Consider the following 17,410-nt stretch of genomic DNA (forward strand, 5'->3'; position numbering starts at 1 on the left):
CCCCCCCTTAGAGAGGGAGTGGAGAGTCTAACCATCGTAGAAACATTTATTGCACCCTAAAACCTCCATATGTCTAATTTGGTTCCATTTGCTTGATTAGTTCTCGAGTTATGCAGAAATTTGTGTTTCATTTCTATGGCAGCTCTCCCTCCTTTCCCTCAGAAAGGTGGGAGGAGCGTTGAACCACCATAGAAATGTTTCTTGCCCCCTAAAACCTCCGCATGCCAAATTTTCTTCTGTTTGCTTGATGAGTTCTTGAATTATGCAGAAATGTATGCTTCATTTGCATGGCAGTCTGTATTATTTTTTTCAAAATATCGGTAGTTGTGATTTTTCGTTGGTCACAGCATTTAAGTCTGGTAAGTACAATTCAAATTTTACCATTTTCTTCAAATTACTGAATGGAATGCTTGAAAATTCCAATCCATTTTCCATCGATTTTAGTGTTAACGTATGCATTAAAAATTGACTAACTTCGGATGGCGATGGAAATAAAATTAGAAAAGATAATTTAATGGAACAAATTTTCTTTAAATCTTACGAAGAAGGTCCTTCTCTGGCATACGAGACGGGAATGTCCAAGCCGATCTTCTTTTTCTTTTTTCAGGGAGATATATAGTACGAAGTATTTGCCGGAAGTTGTCGCTTTAATTAAAGAGTATTACGAGAAGGTGATGTGGTCTTTATACCAAACCTGGCTCAGCCCATTATGTCAAAAGATCACTGGAGGATGGATCGGCTGGAGATAAACATTGTAGCGAAGACCGCCAACCTACCCAACATCCCCCAGCTGCGACCGATAGAAAACTTTTGGGCGAATCTCAAACGAAAGATTTCCTCCAATAATTTCGTGCCCATAACGGAAAGACAGGTGACCATCAATGCGACGAAAAGGTTGAAGAGCACGCCGACATACATCTTTTCATCGGCCATGGTTGAGGTTCCAGCCAACTTCCGTAAGGCCGCCCGGCACTTCATTTACGATACTTCATCAAAAAACCCGACCGCTTCCTATCCAGCATATATTAGTTCTTCCAGCTTATTTAACTCGTTAAGCATCGACCGAACCAGGGAACCGAAGATGAACTTTTCGTCTGACTCACGTTGGTCCCTGCGGATCAATAGGGGGCTTTTGCAAAAATCATTACCAATTTTGTTGCCGTCGTTCCCAGTTGAATATGTCTAAACAAAAAGTCCATCGTCGCTGCGAAGAAACCTTGTCAACGTGTTAAGCTCCGGATGCATTGGAAGCGCTCTAGAACAGTCTGCCAAATAAAAGTTTTTCATTCATTGGAGAAAATCAACATATTCAAATTGTAATATTGAAATATATTGATATCGCGGGACATTTTCGCTTTTTTTGCCACATGCGGGACGTTTCGCAAGACGTAATCTTACGCGGGACATTTTTCTGAAATGCGGGACTCCGGTTAAATACTGTTCACAATATGAACAATTTTTCGTACTTTGTGTTGGGTGTTCCAACGGTTGTGTTTACAATGGCTTCATCTATTCGTTTCTCCACTGGATCGTAAGCAAACAAACAAACAATTGAAATAAAAACAAATAAAAAAAAGGTAAAAATAAAAAAAAAAGAACATCTGCTAATTATATTACCTGTGAGAGTAATTTTGTGCACAATACAAAACATCCAGCACACCTCTAATAAATGCGAAACTAGTTTGCTACATTGCGATTGTTCATGAAGTGCTTGAAGTGGTGAACCATATTTTCTGTTTGATGACATATAATTTTGTGAAGACAAAAGACATTTCAAAGTATGAGGAAACATGTACGACTTGTCAAACATAGTTCAAAAAGAGCTCTGATCCTTTTTTGTTCGACACTATGATATCTTGTTGGTTTTAATCAACAAAAATGTGTAATCCTTCGTCCACAATCTCACTAAAATGATGTTGGAGATTGCACCGAACATTACTTTGAGAGAAAATTATTGGTTTAGTTATTCAAAAGCATGTTACAAGTATCTAACTTGAATAGTAGCAAACTATTATCACCTTCCAAGATCTCCCATATGATCTGCATTCTGCATGTTCTTGCTGGTTTCCAAGAAATTCAAATGGGTCATTTTGCCCGTTAGGCGCGTTTTAAACCAATCTCCTCTATCTTGTATATTTGTAATAAACATCAAAAGGGGGCCATGCTTCAACAAATGTTTGTAAGGCTTCCTTAATGCACCAAAGTCTTTACAATATTTGTGAATATGTGAATATTGAATAATAATTAATTTCTATTCGTGTTAACCGTAATCCAAACTTTAATTGAATTTTTCTTAGAACAAGGTTAAGCAATGGTTGAGTATTTGTCATATTCATTGTTCACCCGTACCAGATTGATAAAATTTGTATTCATGATTCCACCCTAGTATTTATTTACTCGGCTATTTTCAATTCAAATATAATTCGATGGCATTTAAACAATATTTCAGACCGGTCCATTACGCTTCGTTACGTTTGAGATATTTGATATGACAGACATAACAGCAATCAAAAAAATACAGAATGAAAACATAACACGACTCATACTTTCCCAAACAGTGTGGGTGTAGGTACAGATAACGAGAGGAAGCACCACTCGGGGAATGCCGCAATATTGTAAGCGAAAAGTTATCAAAGGATACCATGAAACCAATATGACAAATAACTTTTATCACAGAGTTGTTCTGCCTTCCACTCCTCTGTTCAAATCGTAATGGTTGTGTTTGTGATTTTCGGGCTGGAAACAACCAGCTCATGCACAAAAAAATAAGGGTTGTATTATATGTCGGATGAGATTGGTTTTATGGAATCCGAGTAGTTGAACGAAATGGCATTCATAAAAGGAAAGGTGTTGAGTCAATAGGTTTCGACGGTAATGTAAACAAATCCACAAACGAGTACCATGTCCTTTCTATCCCAGTTATTGCATCATGCCAGTGTACTACACACTGTAAAACCGATGTAGACGGGGACGATGATCAGGATACACGGGGGAAAATTTCCCCACTCGCTTCGGTCATCCCAAGAAAGAAGAGGAGAGCCGGAGTTGTATTCTCCACAGACGACAATCACTTGCGAACTATCATTTCCGTCTGCCAATAGAGGCAATCAAGTGTGCGAAGCTCTGCCAGCACTGATTGTCACCCGTTTGCGCCCACACTTGGCATTAAATTTCCGAGATTCATACACACACTTATACTCCTACACTTATCGCATCCGCAGCGAGTATCGGAAAATGAGAATCGGACTGGAGAATCATTTCAATTTTTAAATCCTTTCACAGTTCATCCGATGGGGTATTACCCCGGGAAGCGAACAAATGCTCCGATGGTTCGATAGACCGCTATAGCTCCGATAGTGTTCGGTCGGTTCCTGTATTAATGCCGTCGGAAATTGTTCTCACGTGGTTCGGAAGATAGCTGTTTCAGGGGGAATGAAAATTGTATCATTGGAATCGAAATTGCCAGTGAAAAAATATTGCCTTAGTCCAATTTGTGATGGTAACAAAAAAAAAATCAATCATCGGGTTGCGCGTCCCCCATAAACATTAAACATTTGACCTGGTGTTGGGTTCTCCTACAACTTTAAGGATGCGTTCCTGTTAGAAAGAAAATTAGGAATTCAAGGAGAACATAGTGCCTCGAGAGAAGAAATGGATGATTTATTCTCAAACGTTAAGAGTATTCAACTTGTGCTATATAAACTACGTGTTATACCGTTTTTTTTTTTTTTTATCTTCGCTTATTTTTCGTCGGCCTATTTCCGCCACTTTAGTGCCAATCACCGACATCAGGGAGGCGACTCCACCTGTTCCTACCTATCAGACTCAACAACTCATGAGCCGGGCCAACTTCTTTTACTTCCGCTCCGAAGGAAGACGTAACCAGAGATTTTTCGCCTCAGAAAATCCCAACGACGCCAGCTGGGATTGAACCCAGGCCGATCGGATTGTGAGGCTGTTACGCTAACCATACAACCACTGGCGCCGTCATGTGTTATACCGTTGGAACCACTCATTTTTTGGAGTTCCCAGAGATATGTGAGAGATCGGTTGAAATGAAATATATAGTGTAGGATATATAATAACTATCTTCGTTTATAAGACTGGCCATTTTAATTTTATTGTTTTGACGTAGGACTACGTCTAACCGGAAGATATAGGGGGTGAAATGGAAATCTAGGCACTGAACAAGTAGGAAAAAATGCAAGATTTGGAATGCTTATAACTCGAGCATTTCTCAATAGATCGCAAAGGTTTTTGCACCAATTGATAGGAAATATATCTACGCATCTATCATAACGAATAACATTTCATTTTTCTTGAAATAAATAATTGAATAATTGTGAAATATCAAGCATTGTCAAAATGCACTATGTGCCCATTTTTGATTGGTCCATTTTGTGCTCCTCAAATCATACCGACCAAAACGGGCAACCAGAGCAGCAGCGAAATAGAATGAAGCACGATTGGAAAGGAAAAAGAAAAAAATGAACGAAACATTGGTCGCAGTCTCACACATGCGTAATTCTCAAGCCAGCCAGTCAGCTTAAAAATCCCCGCTCCGCTGCCGTAACGATCATTCTCATTCAAACCATACACCACATCGGTTCGCATCACAACACATCAACAAACCAACCCAAGCAGCCATGTCTGGACATGGTAAAGGAGGAAAAGTGAAGGGAAAGGCGAAATCCCGCTCGAACCGTGTTGATCTGGAGTTCCCCGCAAGGGTAGCTAGGCCGAGCGCGTTAGGACCAGTGCACCAGTCCACCTAGCCGGCGTTATATAGTTTCGGCCGCCGAAGTGATCGAGTTAGCTGGTAAAGCTGCTCGCGACGATAAAAAAAACCCGCATTCGGAACAGAACACATTCGGTTCGATGGACATCAAGACAACAGGCAGTTGCAGCGAGTGGCGAGTGGAATACGCAATCGCAAAACGGCATCAGGTAGCAGAAGAAAAAAGTTTGTTCGTTATACAAACTGCTTTGGTGGCAAATCCAGAACAAGGCGGCATCGAGGGCGTTCGAAATGGTTTTTTTTCAAAACCACGAGTACTAAGTTTTCTAAATTGGAACCATTCCATAAAACAAGGCGCTTTTCAGGGCCATTAAACCTTCCAAAAAAGAGTTTAGGAAATACAGTTCAATGCTTTCTAAAACAATATCCAAAATAATAATAAAACACAAATTGATTTTTTTCATAATTTGTTTGCCAGGATATGATGCGTATGTGAATTCGGCAGTTGTTCTGAGCTTATTGATTTTCACCAATTCTTAAATTGCTTCTAGATTGAAAGTACAGTACACTTATCTCGACATTTAGCTAATTGGACGGACCTGTAATGCGACATATTTATTTGGACATTTTTGTAAACATAGAGTTCGGGGTCCAAATTATGACCCCACATTGAAAGTCGACACTGTACCACTGTCATCGCAAATGTTCAATTACAGGTTAAAATTACCTCCAATCCGATACTGAGTGGTGGTATTGCGACGTGCCATTGAATGTAATTTACTGTAAAATATGTCACAAGCTGGATGGGAAGAAATTTTCCAACTGTGAAAGCTGTGGCGAGTGGCAAATGCAATCGCTAAACAGAAAGGTTTAGCCGAACAAGATGGGGATATCGAGTGATAACAAAACAATAAACTCTTTAGATTGAAGATAATTTTGTGATCTTGAAAAGGACCTTTTTTAGCCTGCATGTGAATCCAACGAGCGAACAAATCGTAATGAATGTATTTTTTGCCATCGCTCCCTTTTAACGCTCATTCGTTCGTCTCGTTGGACTCGCCCCTCTGGCTGAGTCTGCCGATTTGTCTCTATCCTGTGAGTGTGTACCGCTAGAGTATAAAACACGCGGACCCCAAAAAAATATCTTATTTTCTTTCAAACCGTAAACCCGTGGGGTTGTACGGCATCGGCATCGTGGACGTAACAAAGGAGGACAAGTTAAGGGAAAGGCAAAGTCTCACTCGAACCGTGCAGGTCTCCAGTTCCCTGTTGGTCGTATTCACCGATTGCTCCGCAAGGGTAACTAGGCCGAACGGATTGGTGCCGGAGCACCAGTATACCTAACAGCGATTATAGATTTTCGGCCGTCGGAGTGCTCGAGTTGGCTTGCAAAGCTGCTCACGACAATCAGAAAACCCGCATCAAGAACAGAGCAGCTTCGGTTCGGCGCTCATCAAGGCAACAATTAGTTTCAGTGAGTGGCAAAGTGTTTCTCCGGCACGTCGCATTAAATGTAATTTACTGAACAATATGTCACAAGCTGGATGGGAAGAAATTTTCCAACTGTGAAAGCTGTAGCGAGTGGCAAACGCAATAGCTAAACAGGAAGGTTTAACCGAACAAGATGGGAATATCGAGTGATAACAAAAACACAACACCAAAGGTTCTTTTCAGAACCATCAACATATTCATAAAGAGTAAACAGTAAACTAATCCATTTTTCAGGTAGATAGGTAGGTATTCACGTAGGAGAAGAAAATAAAACAATATATTTAAAATATATATTTAACAAAAGCTGTCCCCTTTGTATAGTCCTACGTCACTCCGGTTATGTCCCCGACATTACCCACCCGTCTTTTGTTGAGACGCGAAACATTTAAAACATAAAACCGGCAGTATTTCATAACTATAGAACCAGAAGGAAAACTATCACATAAACATTATCAATTTCGCATGAGTGGTTCTAACGGTATAACACGTAGTCTATATACCACAATTTGAATACCTTGATTTTTTTTCTTCTTTTTTTTTAAGTTTCGGGTCCATAAGTACCAGTTTTTTTTACATTTTTTAACATATCAAAAATTGAGGATGGTATCTCATTCGTTTTTGAGATATAATGTTTTTTCTGCATCTTTTCAATTTTGTTGAATATGTCCATTCAAACAAATTCTTTTGGAACGATTGTCAATTCTTTTACATCAAGTGTTGGAGATTTCTCAGAAAAATACTAAACTATCTATCTAGCTTACTTTTAGGGCGAAATATTCAAAACATTTTATTTTCTATGGTTCTTGAGAAATCGAAACCTAGGAACCCCTTACGTTTCATATGTTTTTTTTAACCTAAAGTTTGAAGAACTCTGAAAGATATGTCTTCCGATTATTGAAGCATTTTAATAATTAAAATGATTAAATATTTAGAAAAAGAATTGGGTTTTCGATAAATGATTATGATTATAGAAGTCCCCCTTTTTTCTAGTATTTCAGACTGGCGTGACGATAAGGTGTACAAATAAAAAAAAAAATACGGATCTTTTTTTTTGCCAATCTCTGCAATTTTGAGCAAAACTGAAGCACATTAAACAAAATAATTTTTTGTCTTAGAATTATATGTACGTATTTCTTACCATATCTCTGGAACGTGTCAACCGATATTCACCAAACACATTGGAGGTGATTTGAAGTGTATAATGAATGGATGGGGAGCCACTGAAAAGGAAAGAATTGCATTCCGAACAAATGCATGTATAATTTCCTCTTTTATATTAAAAAATATATGGTTGCTCGCATGGAAATCTTCTATAGTGAAGTCTCTTAACACGTTAAGCCCAGCGTCGGTCACTAGGGGCCGACGTTGAGCTTTTTGGTAGGAAAGTGCTAACTGACAGGGACTGACAGTTACGAAATCTATATAAATAAAAATGTAAGGCAAAATCTGTTGGTAAGCGGAAAACCCGAAGAAGGGATGATCCGGTTTTAGCTTCCTGTATTTTGTTGTATTCGTTTCTTCCCGTAGATCAATATAGTGGAGAGAAAAATCGGAAAATTTTAGGAAAACTCTGAAGGAAGGTCGGAAAATTCGAAAAATTTAATACGCACATGTTCGAAAATTACATCATAATAAGCGTTGTTAGTCCATTCGATGTTTGCGCTATCGAAATTGATCTTTGTTCGTAAGTGGAAATTGATTTTTTAGGCAGAATAACGCATTTCCATATCTTATACCTATATAAATAAAGATGTAAGGCAAAATCTGTTGGTTAGCGGAAAACCCGAAGAAGGGATGGTCCGATTTTAGCCTCCTGTATTTTGTTGTATTCGTCTCTTCCCGTAGATCAATATAAAATTCGGAAAATTGAATTCCCACATGTTCGAAAATTACATCATAATAAGCGTTGTTAGTCCATTCGATATTTGCGCTATCGAAATTGATCTTTGTTCGTAAGTGGAAATGGATTTTCAGGCGAAATAACGCATTTCCATATATTATACCTATATAAATAAAAATGGAAGGCAAAATCTGATGGTAAGCGCAAAAACCGAGGAAGGAATGGTTCAATTTGAGTCATCTATATTTCGTTGTATTCGTCTCTTCCCATAGATCAGGGGTTTTCACATTTTTTTTATGGCAGAGCACTTTTTATAGCAAAATAATTTGACGGAGCACCTGCATTTTTCAATCAATAAAACAAATCTTATTTGCATTGACATTACCCAACTGGAAACAACTCTATTTCGGTTCCGAGTCGCTGTTACACGACATCTGACCCGGAGTAACAATATAAATCTCTATATGCCCAGTAAAATGAAATTAAAGAATTGTTTTTTTCAAGGTGGGTTTTCAGGCGGGAGCATTTGCTATAACTTCGCGGAGCACAAATTTCCCGCGGAGCACCATTTGAAAACCCCTGCCATAGATCAATATAGCGGAGAGAAAAATCGGATAATTCGGAAAATTGAATTCCCATATGTTCTACAATTAGCAAAGCGTTGTTAGACCATTTGATGTTGGCGCTAACGAAATTGATTTTTGTTCGAAAGTGGAAAAGGATTTTCAGACGGAATAACGCATTCCTATATCTTCTATCTATATAAACAAAAATGGAAGGCCAAATGTGTTGGTGTGCCCTAAACCCGAGGAAGGAATGGTCAGATTTGAGCTGGAGAAACATGCTATTTCCAAATGCTTGAAGAATCTTGAACGAGAATTGTGTCTGAAAATAATTTTATATTATAAGGACGAATTTTTGTAGAAGTACTAGACAATTTTTAGTAAAAGGAAATTGTAAAGGGTCAAAGGGTAATCAATCAATGAAGAGTTCAGTGATTGGACTCACTAACGTTTACTTAGTAAGAAAACGTGGATGTTTGAAGGTATTCAATTAAAAAAATCTATTTTGGGCGGGACGAAGTTCGTCGGGTCAGCTAGTAATAAAATAAAAATATATACGGTTTGTTTTCGGACGTTTTACAAAATGTGACTACTTTCTAGTCGGATTGCTGACTATTTTCTATTTATACAATAAATGCCTTTGGGCACTGGGACCGACACTGATATTATGCAAATGCACTTGATGCGCGCTGAACGGAAAGCGCAGCAAGAAAAAATCGGGGCTTAACGTGTTAACCATAATTACACAACTTATGCAGTTTTGCAAATACACATTTTATAAATAAGCCCAAGATAAATAATTTCTAAGCTTAACCGAATAATCGAGTCTACTGAGTAAACGACTTTTTAGTGTTTTCTTGAAACTAAACATTGTTTTATAGAAATTGTGATCAAAAGTCCGAGCAATGGTTCGGACAGTTGTTTTTTTGGATGAGTATGTCGCTGATTGAGTTCTTATCAAAACACGTCGAAAGTGTAGATAGAATATGTCTCCAATGCTAGGGATCGCAGAGGATTCTTCCTGTTCGTGAATCATGACAGATGGAAACCCTAATTTGTTTTTTTTTGTTATTTAGAAATATTTTGGATGAAGTCTTCCCATTCAGGATCTAGATTCAGCAAGCGATAATATAACTAGATTTCCAGAAATTATTATGGTATCTCGAGGATCTTCTCAATACTGTTTTAAAATGTTTTCAAACATTTCAGAGTTCGACCATTCGGCGCAAACTGTTCGCAAACAAAAGCGTCTAGCATCTCAACTCGTATTTTGTATTAGAGTTTTGAACAAGAAGTCCCATGTTTACTGCGTTGAAAATGTAGAGTTTCGCTGCAAATAAGTACCATTTGCGGGACGTTTTGATTTTCTGTTTCTATTGGAAGAAAAGTGCAGCTAAAGCGTATTGAATGTTTCTGGAAGTTTATGGTATCGGATAGATTTTGTAAAAAATGCTTTGAACGATTTGTAAGTGGGGATTTTAGTGTCGAATAGCGTCCGGGTCAACCGAAAAATTTGAAAACGAAGATTTAGAGACATCAGAGACATTACTCTTAGATTCGTTTTTTTCAACATAATTTTGATCAGTGAATATAAATTTTCTTCAGCACCTACCATCAGACGGTATACAACTGGCACAGTGTATCATTTTATCGAGCCGTCTTCTCGGAATTGAAGTTGTTACTTTTTTATTCATTTTTTAAAATAATAAATGAAGAATAAATAAATAAAAGGAATTGAAGTGGCGAACAAAATTGCACCGCGATATGTCACATCTTCCATTTGAGGGGCTTAGATTGCAAGGAGTGTAAGTGACTTGATCGATTTCTCTTCATCAACTTTTTATTCAGCTAATAACTCAACTATAAAAACGTCCCAATTTAAGATTGCTATAGAATCCGATAGATGAGGTTCTGACCTATCTTCCACATTGTCAAATGTAGCTGGGAATGTATTTGCAGCTAAGTTATGACCAAAAGAGAGAGTCGATGTAGAGAAATCGATCAATCGGTTTTCTCTACATCGACTCTCTCCTTAGGTCATAACTTAGCTGCAAATACATTCCCAGCTGTATTTACCAACGTGGAAAATAGGTCAGAACCTCATCTATCGGATTCTATAGCAAACTTAAATTGGAAAGTTTTTGCAGTTGAGTTATTAACTAAATAAAAAGTTGATGAAGAGAAAACGATGAAGTCACTTACACCCCTTGCATTCTGAGCCCCTCATGTATTAATAATGAATTACGAATTGCAACGTAGCAAACATATACGAGAAAGTTGTAGTTCACATTGTATTCATATCTTTCAGACAATGACTTTTTCAATAATTTCTTTGTCATTGTCACATCAATTATATTACTGTACTTATTGTATATTCTCATCATTCTATTAAGTGGCTCATTCATAGCATATAAAGCTCGAAATGAAGTTGGTTTGAACAGATGCCATGCTCGCAAGGCTCGTGATGGCGCATAAAAATTTAGATTTTCAAGTATGTTTTCAGAACTTATCCGGTGTGAAACCAAGTCAATTAAACATGAAATTGCGGCATTTTCTCTTCGTTTCTCAAGTGTTTCAATATTTATTAACATACAACGAGCTTCATATGAAGGAAGGGGAGATGTTGTCCAGCCTAACGTTCTCAGGGCAAATAATACAAATTGTTTTTGTACTGAGTGCAGTTCTTGATAGGATGCCTATACAACACTGCAATATTCTAAAATAGATCTTACAAAACTTATATACATTGTTTTATTGTGTATGGAACCCCGAAATTGTATCTTAATCTTTTTATGAAACTGAGCATATTATTTGCTTTACTGATCATTGTATTGTCGGCAAAAGTGAGTTTCAAATCAAGAATTATACCTAAATCTCTAATTTTGACGCATCTCTCTACAATTTCAAGTCCTTAAGAACATATGAAGTCATAAGTTTCATGTTTTCGAGTATACAAAATAATATCAAATTTTTTCACATTTATATCTAAAGGACTTTTCACGTTCCATTTGAAGAAAACATCTATTTCTTGTTGGAAAATCTCAAGGTCACTACGTTCGGTATTTCCATGTACAATTTCATATCATCAGCATATATTAGAATATTGAGATTAGTTAGTAGAAAAAAGTAGAGGGCCTAAGTGGAAACCTTGTGGAACTCCGAATGTGACATTCGCTGGACTAGCGATTTTTCCTCTAAAGCGAACAAACTGTGTTCTATTGGTGAGGTAAGATTCTACCCACTTCAATAAAGTTCCAGTTTCTCTCATACGTTGGAATTTGAAAATAAGCATTGGAATATCTACTCTGTCGAAAGCCTTGTTGAAGTCTGTATGAAGAGTCTCAACAGGTGTTGCCACACGTACAGATTTATCTGGAAAGGTACAGATTTTTTCATTATTTTTGGTGCCGATTCTGTACGGTACAGAGCACAGATTTTCGTCAAAAAGTACAGGTTGGTACAGATTTTTTTCTGTGTGAGAAATTTCTCACTATTTTGAGATCAAAAATTTTTATTAAACATCGTGACGGCAATTCGAACATTTTAATATATGATAGTATACAATTTAGATTCAGAAAAACTATGTATAATGACTTGCAAATGTAAATGTAGTATTTGTAGTAAATAAATGGGTATTGTTTTCATGCTAGTAAAATAGACTTTTCTCTATAACGAATACTTTCGATTGTACAGATTTTTGGCATGAAAAGTACAGATGAGAAAGATTTTTAACCCCTCTGGTACAGTTTTAAGTGTGACAACACTGGTCTCAACAACGTTGCCTCTATCCATTACCGCAAGCAAATAGGATACAAATTCTAACAGATTTGTGGCAGTGAATCTTCCTTTATAAGACCATGTTGATTCGGTGAAATATAATGTCTTAACTGATTGAACATTTTATTATTGACAATGGATTCAAATAATTAAGGAATACAAGATAGTATGGTGTTGCCACGATAGTTTTTTTTATGTCCGAACGGTTACTCGATTACTAATATCCCTATCATTTGAACTAACGTATTCTCCAAATTTCATACTTGATGGGAAATTATTAGATTTCATCAAATATTATTCATCGCTAATCACTACTTTCTTCCATTCTTCTTTTGAAGTCAAGAATGTATCCAGTTAATTTATGATATCCTGTTATAAAGTAAAGCGTATTCCACTGAAAGCGTTCTGCATCGATCGAAACAAATATTTAGCTCGAACAGCATCATGAGGCAGAGCGTTTTTTTTTTCCAAAATATATATTTTTATAAAGACTCATATGGCGTTAGCCTCACGGGGCCGGGAGTTCAATACAATTTTTCTTATTATCTATGTTAGTAATATGTAACCGATTACTCGCGGTTGGCTCGAGGTTAGTATTACAAGTGTTTTCGTAATTGGGAAGTTGCTGTCTCCAATGCTCTGTACGTGTGCCCGACACGGGATACTTCCTATTGGGATGCAGCTGACCATTAATCAACAACGCCCCTCTAGTATGTACCCCATATCTAGCGTGGTGCGTCTTCTCGACTCGAGGAATCCAAGATAGAATGGTCACTAGCCGGCTCAATCATCAGCTCGTGTAGAGTTGTCATGAGCGGTACTACCTTTGGCTCTTGTTGAATCATCAGTGGACTGCACAACCTTTGGCCCGTGCATCTGTAAAGAGTGTGTGTATGTATTGCCGCGACTAAGTAAAAGTTTATAGATCGGATAGGAGGGATATGAAACAGGGACACAACGAAGGAAACATCATTAAACGTTGACATCGGCGTTTCTGAGGAACAGGTATAGATGAAGCAGAAGATCAGGATCACGGCTACCTAAGATATCCCGGACGGGGATATCCGATTGTCTGCCTTGTGCTCTTAGTGCTCTAGAGAGCTGAGAGCGAGCAGCATGGAACCGGATACACGACCAGACAACATGCTCGATGTCGTGGTAGCCATCGCCACAATCACAAAGATTGTTTGCTGCGAGCCCAATGCGATAGAGATGCGCGTTTAGGTTGTAGTGATTGGACATAAGCCGAGATATCACGCGTATGAAATCACGACCTACATTCAATCCCTTAAACCAAGCTTTCGTCGAAACCTTAGGGATAATCGTGTGTAACCAGCGACCGAACTCATCTTCACTCCACATGCGCTGCCAACTAACGAGTGTGTCCTGACGAGGAATGTGAAAAAATTCGTTATAAGCAATTTGCCTTTCAAAAAGTGTGCCTTCTGAAGCGCCCACCTTAGCTAGCGAGTCCGCTTTCTCATTCCCCGGAATCGAGCAATGAGAGGGAACCCATGCTAAGGTAATCTTGAATAATTTTTCGACCAAAACACTCAATAGTTGTCTTATTCTTGTTAGGAAATAAGATGAGCATTTATCAACTTTCATTGAGCGGATTGCCTCTATTGAGCTGAGACTGTCTGAAAAAATAAAATAGTGGTCGATGGGCAATGTTTCAATGATCCCCAGTGCGTAGTATATCCCACCCAGAGCGATTGTTACGATAGAAAATTATCGAATCGTGTGTGGTCACATAATCAGGACGTTTTCCGGCAATAGCTCACTTTAAACGGATCAATTTTCGCCGTAGAAGTCTCCATTACCGTCATCAAAATGCGGTAATTTTGAAGAAACAATTGAAAAAAATTAAACGTTTGTGATGCCATACTGCATTGAGATGAGGAACGAATTGGGACTTATGGGAGCATGTATATTGTTCCCACGGTGGCTGGATTGAGTCAAGCCATGCCAACCATCGATTCTACAAATCACGCAATCCATCGACCCTTTTCAGGGTAGCCAAAATATTTTACTAAAGCGGTAACTATAAAACCCCGATGCTTTTTAAAATAATATTCGAAGTGATTAACAAGCGAATTGAATATAATGAATTGTTAGTTCTACGTCATCGATGCGGTCGTGTCCTGGATATACATTTTTATATTTGTGGGTAATCATATTTCTACGCTAAAAAAGGGCTCAAAAAGTTTTTTCCGCTGATACGAGCTTTGATTCTCCACCTGTTTTGCGAAATAGATATAAATATTGAGATGCATATGATAGACTTTCAGAACAGCCAGAGATGGAAACATAATTCTTTCCTGAGATTTATCTTGTTTCATTACATGCTGCTTTCAATATGATTGCTAAATCTAATATAAAATAGTAAAACTAATTTGGATCGTATGTCTGTGGTCATTTACATGAAAACGCCATTAACTGCCACTGCGCTCTAGCCAGGCCAAGGTTCCCCATTTGCCGCTGCGTGACTTTTTCTGGATTCCGTTGGTTCCCATATACCACGTTAGTTCCTAGTATCGCTTCCTAAGTGGATATTTTGCCGACTCATTATGCACACATTTTAGCAGTTAATTTACATAGATTTAATCAATTTGAATATCCCTCCGCTCGCACGCTTCCCCTCTCGTTTGTTTTTTTTTGATCACCGAAACGCCCTACTTTCACAGGATCATCCATTAGCAAGAGTTGCCGTCGCTCCAGCAGCTCCATTGAACCCCATATAGCGAAACAACAGTGGAAGCTTTCGAGCGTGCGTATTTGGGAGATAAGAAGGCCTTCAGCTCGGTGTCCTCGGAAATGCGCCATAAATTTCCGTGTCATCAGCTAATGCTGCACTTTTTTTTCTTCCCAGATACCATTTCCCATCTCCCCCTCTTACCACATCTCTCGAACACATTCGAGAAATTGAAGTAATACTTCACAGTTGAGCATCCCTAGGATGCGAACGCACGGTTTTTAATCCAATATGCTGCGACCAAATGACTAGCGCTGAATTGGCACATACTCCCTGGTGCCATGCTTGCAAGGATTTCTTTATTTTATTATGGAAATGAAACACGAGATGGAGAGAGGGGAGGGTAGTGATGTTCGGAATGGGGTTGGAGTGGATTAAAAAGCGCGGCGTTCGTCCCTATGGGTGACGGACGAGAGAGTTTTTTATGAGCATCAATTCATCAAATTTGTCGCGCGTGAAAGTTTAGCACCCATTCGGCGCGTGGTAGAAAGAACAAATCTAGCGCTTTCTGGAGGGGTTGATACCCTGGATGGAATCCATTCATGTTTGACGTTAGATTACCCCGGTTTCTACCCATCATTTATTCATCCGGCTCCGGTTTGTAAATGAGCGGAATTTATCTTTAAAAGTGCAGAAAAGATTTCGCTTTCAGCCCGCAGCTCCATGTTGGGAGAAGTTTTTTTTGTGTCTCTTGTGTAAATTCGTGGGACAAGGAGTCACATTAACGACATGCAAATTTTGCTGTCCTTTAACGAGCGACAGAGAGACAGAAAGGCGATGTAATTTAATTTGGAAATGGAGAACAAATTTATTCCGACACTCGGTCGTCCGTATTATATCTCACTTATTTGATTATGACTTTAATATTATTCTCTCGCGTTCTCTGCTGTGCATCCGAATGACGAACGGTGTCAATTACTGATGCTGAATTCATAACGCGGGTTGGTGAGCATTGTTCCAATTTCGGGCATTCGGCCACCCTCATTCAGAACTTTGTGTTTGTTAAGCTCATGCATAATAACGATAAAAATAATCGTAGCGATAAATTGGAATGAACATAAAAGTCGATCAATAACTCACCGTCTCATTTAATCCACCGAAGGTAGCGACCAACTTGTTGAGTCGTCTATCATGCTTCGTTCAATTCCTATCATTGTCGTTGACGCAAATGCAGGATATCGTGTGATTTATTTGCCTTTACTTTCTTTGCGATGGATGGATTGTATCCTTCGGAGGAGCAGCACACTTCCAAACTTACAACGCTGTTGCTTCTCACCGATAGTTGTTTATTCTGGAAGGGATCGCTTTACGTGTTCATTCGGCTCGTTGCGCTCACCGTTTTTTCCTCTGCTCCGTTCGTTTTCACTCTTCCTTCAGCAGGGATTCTTCGGGGCAAAAATCACTCTCCAAACGGAACCACAGAACTGCTCGCATCCGGAGCGAACCAGCGCGCACTATCTGACCACATCGGGTCGTCTTGATGGAAGCCGAACTCACCCGGCTGGGTGCAATAACTTATTTTTAGTACGATTATCACGTATTCCGACGGGTTGGCTTGCGGTTTTACAAGCTCTACTCGCACGCGAGGACTAAATTGAATAACGATTCGTACTTCGGGGATTCGGGGTTACACTTTTATTTTTATTTTTTTTTGTTTCGGTCTGCCTCTTCACTTTAATCGTGCGGATGTGATTTTTATTGCACGTACACGAGAGGAACACCCACGAGCACTGCACTTGCGATGAGATTAGTGTGAAGCGTGAAGGATTTGGTACACATAAGGTTTGGATTCCTGAAATTAGAATGGAAAATCGAACAGCATTAGCGGAATGTTTGTGAAAAATTTCTGTTATTGCTGGATACTGGATGTGCATTTGTCTGGCGCAATAGTTTAATGAAGCTCTACTTATTTACCAGTTCTATAATCTATATTTAAACTCTTTATGTCAACTTTTATTTATATTAGGTTAGGGGAAAATAATCCATTATTTTCTCGGTAGTTGGTTTTAGTGATCAATATCTCGCGTAATGTCGATCACACAATTTCAAGTCTACGGTCGTTGTAAATTTTATACTTAAAAAAAATTCTTTTGCTATTTTTTGTTTGTTAACACTAGAAAGACTGAAACTTTATGTATACCTAGATTGCCCAAAAGCAGTCAAAATGACTGCTTTGCGAAAGAATAAATAATATGTAAAGAAATTGGTTTTTAATTACTTTTCAATACTTTTTATATTGTTTACAG

The 17,410-nt window shown here is 38.4% G+C and overlaps 1 protein-coding gene across 7 annotated transcripts in view; it reads right to left on the reverse strand.

The window, feature by feature from the left end:
• Positions 1-17,410, reverse strand: part of LOC129780318 (probable G-protein coupled receptor 158) — a 212,149-nt gene that overhangs the window by 131,755 nt on the left and 62,984 nt on the right. For all 7 annotated transcript variants that reach the window (XM_055788438.1, XM_055788436.1, XM_055788435.1 and 4 more), the window contains exon 2: positions 16,245-16,956. The gene's annotated coding sequence lies outside the window, so the exon portion shown is untranslated. The remainder of the gene's footprint in view (positions 1-16,244; positions 16,957-17,410) is intronic.

This window comes from Toxorhynchites rutilus, chromosome 3, assembly GCF_029784135.1.
Source record: "Toxorhynchites rutilus septentrionalis strain SRP chromosome 3, ASM2978413v1, whole genome shotgun sequence".
In the NCBI taxonomy this organism is placed as follows: Eukaryota; Metazoa; Arthropoda; class Insecta; order Diptera; family Culicidae; genus Toxorhynchites; species Toxorhynchites rutilus.